Genomic DNA, 10,045 nt, shown 5'->3' on the forward strand with positions numbered 1-10,045 from the left:
TACAAACCATAACATTTATGCACACACAAAATACAATAGTTACATATATCTGCAATACAGAAGAATCAACTATCCACACGTTTCAGGTTTAACAGCCAAGATGAATGACAGGTGGGCAACATCCATAGCTTTATTATCACAAAAAACTTCAGTATAACATACTGGTGCACACCGTGTAAGGATGAACTGGTCCATCTGATTTCGACTGCACAAGATAGAACCTAAAAATGGAAGAACAGTAAACATCACTAAACAGCTGGGCTACCCAGTTTACACATAGTGCAAATACAGAGGATATGAATAATCATACATAGAACTGTTGGTTGGACTCATCATAATCTTTAAGCAGTGCATGACCAAACACTATAGACAGATTACATAGCACGTCATTCATACAGACAAAATGTATGATTACAAAAGGCTTCCGTACATACCACTGATCTTATTCAGAGCAAGCTACCAAGATGAAGGATTGATCAGCCTACAGACATAGCATTGCTACCAGAACGAACTTCTTCCGTACATACCACTGATCTTATTCAGAGCTAGCTACCAAGATGAAGGATTGATCAGCCTACGGACATAGCATTGCTACCAAAACGAACTTCAAATACTCTGGTAATTTTGTGTGTGTATGGATGGATAAACTGGGCCACCCAATCTGGCTTGTACAAAATAGCACCTGAAGTCGAAGGAATAGAGAATCGGCATTAAACGACCGAGAAGACAGTGTACACATAAAACATTCAAGGACACGAATGATCTTACAAAAATTATAGATTCCAGTCAGCATCTCTAGAGATTCCAGCTAGGAGAACAACTGAAAAGAAATATGCTTCTTGGAGATTCCAGTCAGCATCTCATTCAGCAACTGTAGTTGTCCTTCGGGAAATAATTATTTCCAACTTGCATTCGAAGTGTAAGAATGTCTATAATAAGCTGATATGGTCCAGTTGAAACTTGCATCATCAATGTTAGGTTTTCAAAAGAAATTTACTGCAATGAACTCAATCTGTTCAGCTATTTAGGAATACTTGAGCACGAAATAACTATTTGTTTTTTTTTTTAAGCTAACTTGTTTCTCAGTTCTAGCTTAAATTAATTCAATACAGATTGCCAGATAGGACAGTAATCCTTTTCGGTACAATTACTTGTCATGATTCTCATAGATTTTGTGCCTTGAAAGTGTTTTCCATTCAGCAATCCCAAATGATCCAAGAAAAAGTGGATACAGTTTACATTCTCTTTCTACATGAACCAGTGAGTGAGAATCTCCAAATTTAAATGGATTATGTAAGGAAAATGCAATCTTCGAGAGAAAACCCAAGTAGATATCTTTACTCCCGGAAGCAACCAAAATGTCAGATGTAATGGCATGAAACCCTGCATCATTCTACGATAAAAGAAGCAGAATCTCCTAGATAATGCTGTTATTTTCGTTTGTTCCTTTGCATGCAAGAAACCGTATTTTTAAAAGGTTGTAAGCAATAAGTTTAAGACTGGACTTAGAGTATGTGCCATGATCATGTAAGTACAAAATTCCAGGGTACATGTTTATCATTTCATTTAACAATCAGACTCTCAACACAACGAATGTGCATTGGAGAGTGTATCGGAAATCAGACAATAATAACGAAAAATAAGGAGGACACGGACTTCATACCTAAAAGTAAAACATATAAGGCCCTTCAGCGTTCCATGCAACATTTTATTTTTAACTGTTCTAACCTTTATGCAGAAATTGTTTTGTGAGGGTCTTTATGCTATCACATGGATACTATTCTGCTTGCTTGATAATGTAAATTAAAAAATTGGACAATAAATAGTACGTATTATGGTTCTTGTTCTTTGTTACTGCCATGCTAAATGATGAATATTAATCTGGTTCCTAGAAGGCAGTATGCTGTAGGCCATATACATAAGGCATTCTCTCCGACTACTCTTGTGTTATATGATTGGGTGGTTGAGTTAAATATGAGATGATTCACAGTATATCTCTCCATTGTGAATCTCTACTGACTCATGTGGGCTTGAATAATACACTCCCCTATTGGTAAAATTACCCTAATTACTGCTCCCCACTAAATAAGTTCTTCAAAAGTAAGCTCTAATTTGCAGAGCCAGTGGCAGTCTGAATAGATACAATATGGCATGCATGCTGCATCGTACACAATACAAATATTGGATGGGCAGATATATTCCGAGGGAATTGATGCCACATTCAAGTTTTAGGATCAGGGGCATGAATTGTTAAACATTACAAATTTAACATACATAATACATGATTTAACATGCTGCATAATACGTAATACACTTACGTGTGGATAGTTATTTTCGTGGGATTTGATGACATATTCAAGTCATAAGATGAGGGCACCAATTGCTCACTATGCACGGTTTAACATACATGATTAACATCGTAGAAACAATATCGAATAGGCATCTTACCGATGTCGACAAAAGCAGAAGATCATCCGCGGTTCACGTAGTGCACCCGTATGTTCCTACCATCAAGCAACTGAAATTAATACTATGTAGGAGAGTTATGTTAGCAAAAGGTGGAAACCTAGAGATCATGGACAGAATAGCAGGAACAGCAAGCCAAGCGCTGCAGTAACATCTTGAAGGCCACAACATCGGCAGGAGGAAGTGACGTAGTAGAGGGCAGACCTTGCTGAAGGCTGCCATCAAATGATCCTCTTTACCATCTCACGCTCAACATTCATGATACAGGTCCACCTCGTACGCGTGCATCGGTCCTGTATCACCCGCCACCACCGCGAAGTGATCCATGGTAGTTGGTACCGCCGGGTCTTCTGCCAGGGGAGGAGGCCATTTGGGGGTCGTCGTGCTGTACAGAAGTAACAGACTAAGATTCAGAATACACATAACAGGTTATAGTATAGTCCAGAGAAATGGAAGTATGGAACACAACTCTGTCAAAAGGAAAACACAACATTGTTGTGCAACAGAAGGCTTCAGGTTGGTACATCATAGATAGAAAATAAGCACTGTGTCGCCTAAACGAAGTGGTCAGCACTTTGAGCTGTATCAACATGTATGTAGTGATACCTTTGTCAAGGTTCGTGTTACTGTCAGTTGTGACTGTATAATATGGTTTTACTGGTCCAAAAGAACTCTGATGTGTACTCAATCATAGGGGCTGAACTTAAGTTAGAGGGCAAACCTCTTATCTGAAGCTGAACCATTTAATAAAAAGGTGTAGATACGCCATATTTTACTGTCATCATTATATTGCAGATACCCAAATAGATTTATTTCCTATCGTTGTGCGTACTTGTGGGTATGAACAAAACAAACTCAAATCTCATGAACCTAGCAAATGAGAAGACAAAACTATAGCCAACCAGCATCTCCCTTACATGTCTAAATCATAGAAACGAAGAATTTTCAAAAGAAAAATCAGAACACAAGATGACACAATTACCATAATAAATACTGAAACCTTTTAAACTTAAATAGCAGAAAGCTAACATGCACAGGATCACCATAAAATGATCATGAGAATATCTTCTGGTAGCATGTCTGGAACGTACAAAAAGGAAATAAGCTAATGTAGCGAAACCATGCCCATAGTAAAATTAGGTTAAAAATTCACAACTAACAGAATTTTTTTTTCTAGATCTCTGATATTGATGTATACTCGGATCATAGTTCTTTTCAGAAAAAAAAAACACCAGCAGTTTTATGTGGCACAATGCAGAATGACTGCCATTGGCGAGAGCAGCCTATTCCTACAACAGAACATGGGTTGAGTGGTTGAACCTAGAACCATTCCAATTTGACAGTTATACTTGTTGGCTGGATAGTATACTCTGGGTATATACTCAGCAGATAGTATACTGTGGGTTTTCCTAGGGTTGAGTGGACAATCTACCTCAATGATCAATCAAAAATAATTTTGAGGTGTTCTCCTACAACAGAACATGGGTTGAGTGGTTGAACCTAGAACCAAAATATACACCAAGTTCTTAATGTAAAGAACAAACATTCCAAATTGCAGATAGTATATACTTGTTTTAGTAATTAATAATTTGAACCAAATAATAGCATATTACAATGTAAAACCTAAGAAGAATGCATGGACAAAACGGCGATGACCGCCTGTTGAAGTCGCTACGGAGCAACGGCGGCCAAGCATGGCACCGAGGAATAGCCGCTCACAAAGCACCGCATGAGGCCGCCGCCATCCGGATACCCTCCGTCCATGCAACTCTGCTCCACTCCAACTGCAGGATTCCTCCGCTGCCACTATCCTGTAGTAGTGCTATTTCCAAATCATCTAACGGCGACAGAGCCAGTTCAAATTATTCTGCAGATAAAATTAGAGAAAATATTCATACCATGTTAGATAGTTGATGCATTTCATCGAACATCTGGCAGGCAGTCTAGCAGCTTGAATCCGTATAGTTTAAATAAAGTTTCACATGAAACTGCACCTCGAGAAAATCCAGTCCCCACCAGTTGAATTACAGCCAACATATGTTGGTAGTACTGGTCAAATACTTATTCCTATACCCAATGCCTTCAATTGAAATATTTCTGTCTATATTCTATAACCGTTGCCTCCAATTGATGGAGCAATACATACACTTGCCCCATCTTTCACTGAATAACATAGGCTCAACAACCCGAGGTTACATTGCACTCCTTTAGGAATAGTTTTTTTTTTCTATAAAGGGCACTTTATTACTCTAGGAATAGATTACCCGAAGTGAGCAATTAGAGGGATGATCCTGTGGGCATGAATTGGATTGAAGCCGGTGCAGGCTTGACCTAGCCTTGATCTTCACCCTACAAATGCAAGAAAGAGGATTTATTGGACCAAAAAGGTGTACTGGTGAGAATATGAACTTGAGATATTGGAGCAGCCAAGCCGGCATAAGTATAGAAGACATAGCTAGAAACCAAAATGCATTAATTAGAACCAGATTAATCATGAAATTCATTCGGGAAGGTCTACGGATTATTCACTGGCTACTAACGTTGCAGATTAAATACTTATATTCATGAATTAATAACGTTGCACATTGAAGAGAATTGATTGGCACTTACGCAGTCACCAGGGGGCGGTAGGAGCTGAGGCAGCCTCAGGCCTCCACGGATGAGGTCGAGGGATAGTTGAGGAGTGGGAACGCCGGCCGGCCAGCAGCGCTTACCAGCGGCGCCATCGGTGGAGGCGGGGGAGGCCGAGGCAAAGCAGTGCCCCCAGATCCGGAGCGGCCGCCAGCGTTGTTGGTGGTTGTGCGCCCACACGGCGAACCAGACGGCCGGGTCGAGGGCCACCGCTCAGGAAGGATCTAGGCGGCAGCGGCAACGATCTGCAAGAGCTGGAGTTGGAGCACCTCTCCCTATTCCAAGAGAGCAGCTGTGGTGTGGAGACTGACGGTGGAAAGGAGACTCGGCGTGCATCAATCGTGGGCAGAACAGGAGGAACGGCAAACTGAACCACAACTCCGCTTAGGAACTGAAGGCCAATCACGGGCCAAAACACGCACTGCCGAACCTCCCACAACCGGCCCCTCCAGGCGCCGGCGACAACCACAACCACCACAAAGCGCACTCATAGGGCTCGCTGCATCAACAGAAACAATCCAAAGTAAGGCAAAACCAAATATCGAGGCGTACAGCAAGGAAACAAGATAAGAACTCATACGAAAGCAATTAGGGCGCGGTGGAAGGGAGATGATTTACGCCGGGGGCGAACCGCCTTCTCTGCAATGGCTTCGTCGCCCGCTAGGCAGCGTCCCGCCGTGCCGGTCGCGGGGCAAATCGTCACCGTCGTCCATCCGACTTACAAGGCGAAGAAGAATGGTCACCGCCTCTCCATGTTGCTCTCCACTTCCCCAAGCTGACGCGGATCAAGGGGAGAAATTGTGCTGGCAACCGCGCTCCATGTCGCTCTCCTCGATCCCCACGGCGTAGCATCTCCATCAGCCGCCGATTCTTGAATCCGCCGCCTCCTCTCCTCTGAGCATAGCCTCCTCCACCAGCGCATCGGGAGAGGTAGCACGCGTCGGGCCATAAACAGCCCACGCGTGGGGACATAGTCACCAGCGCCGCTTTGACTGATCCACGCGTGTTGTTTATTTTATGTCGCAGCTATGGGCACACGGATATCACACCAAGCGAGCCTACACAGCTCATATGTTCCTAGGAAAAGAAAACTCTAAGCTACACGAAAACGCTACCAAGACCCGAAAGTGCACACATAAAAGAAACAATGAAGGTATATCATATACTATGAAACAACACGTGTCTGCACCATGTTAATCTAGAGATATGCCTCAAAATTCTTACAAAAAAGATGTTTGTTCCCAAATAATATAGTAGTTATATTGTTCCGGTATGGTCACATGGTGGTGTTGGAATTCTGGATTTTTTTTCTAATGGTTATAGTGAGGAGGATTGCCCTTGCAATATTTTTCTCGGCTCCTTCATCTTACACATTGATGATTCGTTGGCTCCCATCGATGTCGACTAGGCTATTCAATTTTTTTTTTATGTCAACTAGGCTATTTAAATGTTTTTTCCTGAAACACAAATATTGATACTCTTTTAGATGTGGATTGATTATTTTAATGTTATGTGTATACATGCAACCTTGGTATTACGATGGCTCAAATTAAAATTGTAGAAGAACCCTCGTTGATATGTATTTACATGTCTTTAGTTTGACGGTGAGTTTTTTTTAACTGTGATACATGTCTTTAATTTAACATCTATGTCATTTTTCTACGGGTTCTTTCCAAACAGGGAAAGTAGGACATTATGTTATGTTGTTAGAAGAAAAGAGTTCAAAGATCGAAAACTCGCTAGTGCGCCCGAGCTAGAGTGATCCGCATATCCACATTGCATCAGACCCTTGGCTTCTGTATCTGACGTCATAAAACTGGCTGTATAGGAGGCAATAATTCGTACATCAAATACACACAGCGCTAGGAGCCAACCACTTCGACCGTATGAAAGATGCAAGTGCGGAACGAGAACTGAACAGTGCCACGCGGTTTCTCTACGCGGTGTGGAAGACTCAGTCCTGATCCTGTACCAACGTCCTGGGCCCCTGATCCTGTACCAACATACTGTTGGATAATTAGGCACAATTTTCATGATTAATTCCAGAATATAAAACATAACGACAGCAGCTACTAACATGTGAAACTCGAACATACTAGATGCATTAATCAACATGAGTAGCAGCAGCGCAAACGGTAAAGCATCCACCGCTAAACAGATCGAGATATGTCGCACGTACCGATCCCGCGTGGAGGTGGCGGTGGAGGTGTAGCAGATGATGTCGCAGCAGACAACGTTGTTGATGACAACGTTGTTGACGACAGGGGAAGACGGGTCGAAGTAGACGGCGTTGAAGACGACGGTAGGCGCACCGCCCGACTTGGACGAAGGCGACCCGTGATGAAGAGCTTGAGCGAGCCGCGCAGCGCGTCTCCCAAAAACCTAACTCCGCCCTCTCCCGTACAGGATCGCAAGGACGAGCGGTTCCGGAGACCTGCTCTCTCGTTCGCTGGTGCACGCCGGCGGGCGGGATGGAGTAGGCTACGATGGTGGCGCAAGGAGAGAGAGGTGGAAACCCTAACACGTGTATTAGATGTATTTCTGTGGTAGCCGAGCAAGAGATTATATAGGCTCAGGAAAACCTAGGCAACATGGGCCACGCCCACGTCGCACGCACGTTTCCAGTCGGTTACAGATAGCCCACGGTCCGGGAGCGACCCGAACCGACTAACCGCGACGCGTCCGTCTAGGACTCGTTCGTTTTCCCGAGCCGCAAAGTAAGGAAAGTCTCGGCTCGAGGCTCAATCCACTCACCACGAGCGCGGCGCGCGCGTCGTGACGTGACGTGTCGTGTCGAGTCGAGACGAGCGAGCGAGGAGGAGGAGGAGCGCGCGCGTGTAGCACTCCTATTCTCACTCACTTACTAGTGGTGAAACAACCCACCTTATAAGGTGGTCTAACTTCCTCCCAACTTTCTATGTGGGACTAAACTTCCCACCTCTTGCCACTCCCTAGTGAGCTGCCACCAACTTGGGCTCAAACTCACAAGGCTGCCACTAAGTGGGCTTTGAGTATAGGAAAATCTGAAATCTAGTATGGGCCACTAAGTGTAGGCCCAATATTTCAACAATCCCCCACCAGATCTCAAATCCCCATTTAGAGATTTACCAATACTCGCTGCTTGTTTATATACCAGTGTTTCAGCGGAGACTGTTAAGTTGAACTTCCGCCTAGAACCTTAAGCTACATCCATTCACACTTGAACAATGGACTAAGCCTTGAATTGCAAGTTTTGCGTGAACAAGGTTTCACTCAAAGTCATGACCAGTACATGGCTGCCAGTAGCCTACCCCGCGGGTGAAGCATATGTGTCATACTTCGTGGTCTCTTCACACTGGTGGAAAAAGGGGCTTTGGTCGCGGTTGGCAACTGCCATTAGTCGCGGTGGCGCAACCGCGACCAAAGTAGCGCGACTAAAGGCCCCCCCTTTAGTCGCGGTTCCTTACGAACCGCGACTAAAGGCCCGTCCACGTGGGCCGCAGGCGAGCGCCAGGGCGGAGGACCTTTAGTCGCGGTTCTTCCGGCCAACCGCGACTAAAGGCCTCCGCAGGTTTAGGGTTTAGCCCCCTCCCCCTAAATCTGGTTTCTTTTTAATTTGTATTATTTTATTTCTTTTGGGTTTTAATTTTGAAGGAGTTTCACATATTCTACTGCATCGTATACATACATGCATATGATCAATGTACAATTTCAAACAAATTTGAAATTAGAACCAAAAAGAATTCAAGAGGAATATACAATATATATTCAATATCGGATGACCATATACAATATATATTCAATATCGGATGACCATATACAATTTTGAACAAGTTAGTTACAAATTTCTGGTGCATATAAAGTTCTACGTCATCGTAATAGTGTTCTCCTCTAGGATCGATGACTTCCTCGCCAACCATCCAGCCTAGTTCCTCTTGAAGTGGTCGAAGCTGAGCTTCTGGACTAAGCGTCTTCCGGAGGTTATTCCTCGTGATGTTGTTCTCACACTTCGGTCCCGCTCATTGCGTATCTCCGGATCCTCTCACAAACATAGTATCCACATAGATTGGTCCCCGGTGGCTGAATATCCCCGCCGTCCGCACTGCCATTTTAAAATGTAGCTCTTTTTTGAATTCACCGACCTTGGTATCTACGAACCGTCTCCAAACCCTACGAGGCAAAGAAAATTAAATAAACAAGAGAGTTATTAATTAGTTACTTGATATTAGGAAATGATGAACGAAATAGGCCGATCGATATAGAGCGCAAATGAATGAAAATAATTACTTTTGCATCATTTTTCTCATGTCGCCCCAAAGCGCCGGATCCATATTCAGAGAGTCGTGGACGAGAACCGAGGAGGTCCGAACTTGAATTACCATAAGAATCCAGTGGAACCCGCGGACACGATACATGCACAGCTATGCATAACTCATCGATTAGCCACATACCATGCATGGAGTAAACAAAAGAGAATGTGCTCAAGACAGTAAACACTCACCCAAAATGGTAAGGAAATAGAATATCACTTTTCTCGTTGCTCGTTTTCTAATAAACCGCCACAAGTCATCCTCCACGTCGGCGGGGTGGTGTTCTAACACATATGAATTAACGATTTGTGGGTCAATGAACCCAACATCATGGATGTTCCTTATTCGCATTTCCCGCTTCTTCATTCTCGCATAATAGCGTACACAACAAGATAGTTAGGACAATATATATATATAGTGCAGTGCAATGAACGAGATGATGGGGTAGAAATTAATAAATCACTTACGTAACGTAGCAACCGATGATAGATTTGTCGAGGTCGCGCAGATTGAACAGACTGGAACAATTCAGTCGCGATGAATTTGTACATAGTAATGTTTGAAGTGATGCTCATATCTAACTTCCGCATAAATATAGTCTTTGGCGTTTTTATGTTTTATGTAACCCTTGTACCAATTTAGCGGACCTTTCATTTGTC

At 43.4% G+C, this 10,045-nt stretch overlaps 1 long non-coding RNA gene across 8 annotated transcripts; it reads right to left on the bottom strand.

Moving 5' to 3' along the window:
* Positions 1–228: 228 nt before the first annotated feature.
* LOC124670072 lies at positions 229–6,052 on the bottom strand. Of its 8 annotated transcripts, none has more exons than XR_006992400.1 (5): positions 5,678–6,052; positions 5,077–5,596; positions 4,731–4,815; positions 769–4,333; positions 229–682 (listed from the first exon to the last, which is right to left on the bottom strand). It is a non-coding gene; the product is annotated as an uncharacterized LOC124670072 (long non-coding RNA). The 8 variants fall into 8 exon arrangements; XR_006992403.1 differs by having other exon boundaries at positions 4,461–4,815; XR_006992402.1 differs by having other exon boundaries at positions 769–4,277; positions 4,365–4,815.
* Between the last annotated feature and the right edge of the window lie 3,993 nt (positions 6,053–10,045).

The sequence above is a fragment of the Lolium rigidum genome, chromosome 7 (assembly GCF_022539505.1).
Source record: "Lolium rigidum isolate FL_2022 chromosome 7, APGP_CSIRO_Lrig_0.1, whole genome shotgun sequence".
Lineage (NCBI taxonomy): Eukaryota > Viridiplantae > Streptophyta > Magnoliopsida > Poales > Poaceae > Lolium > Lolium rigidum.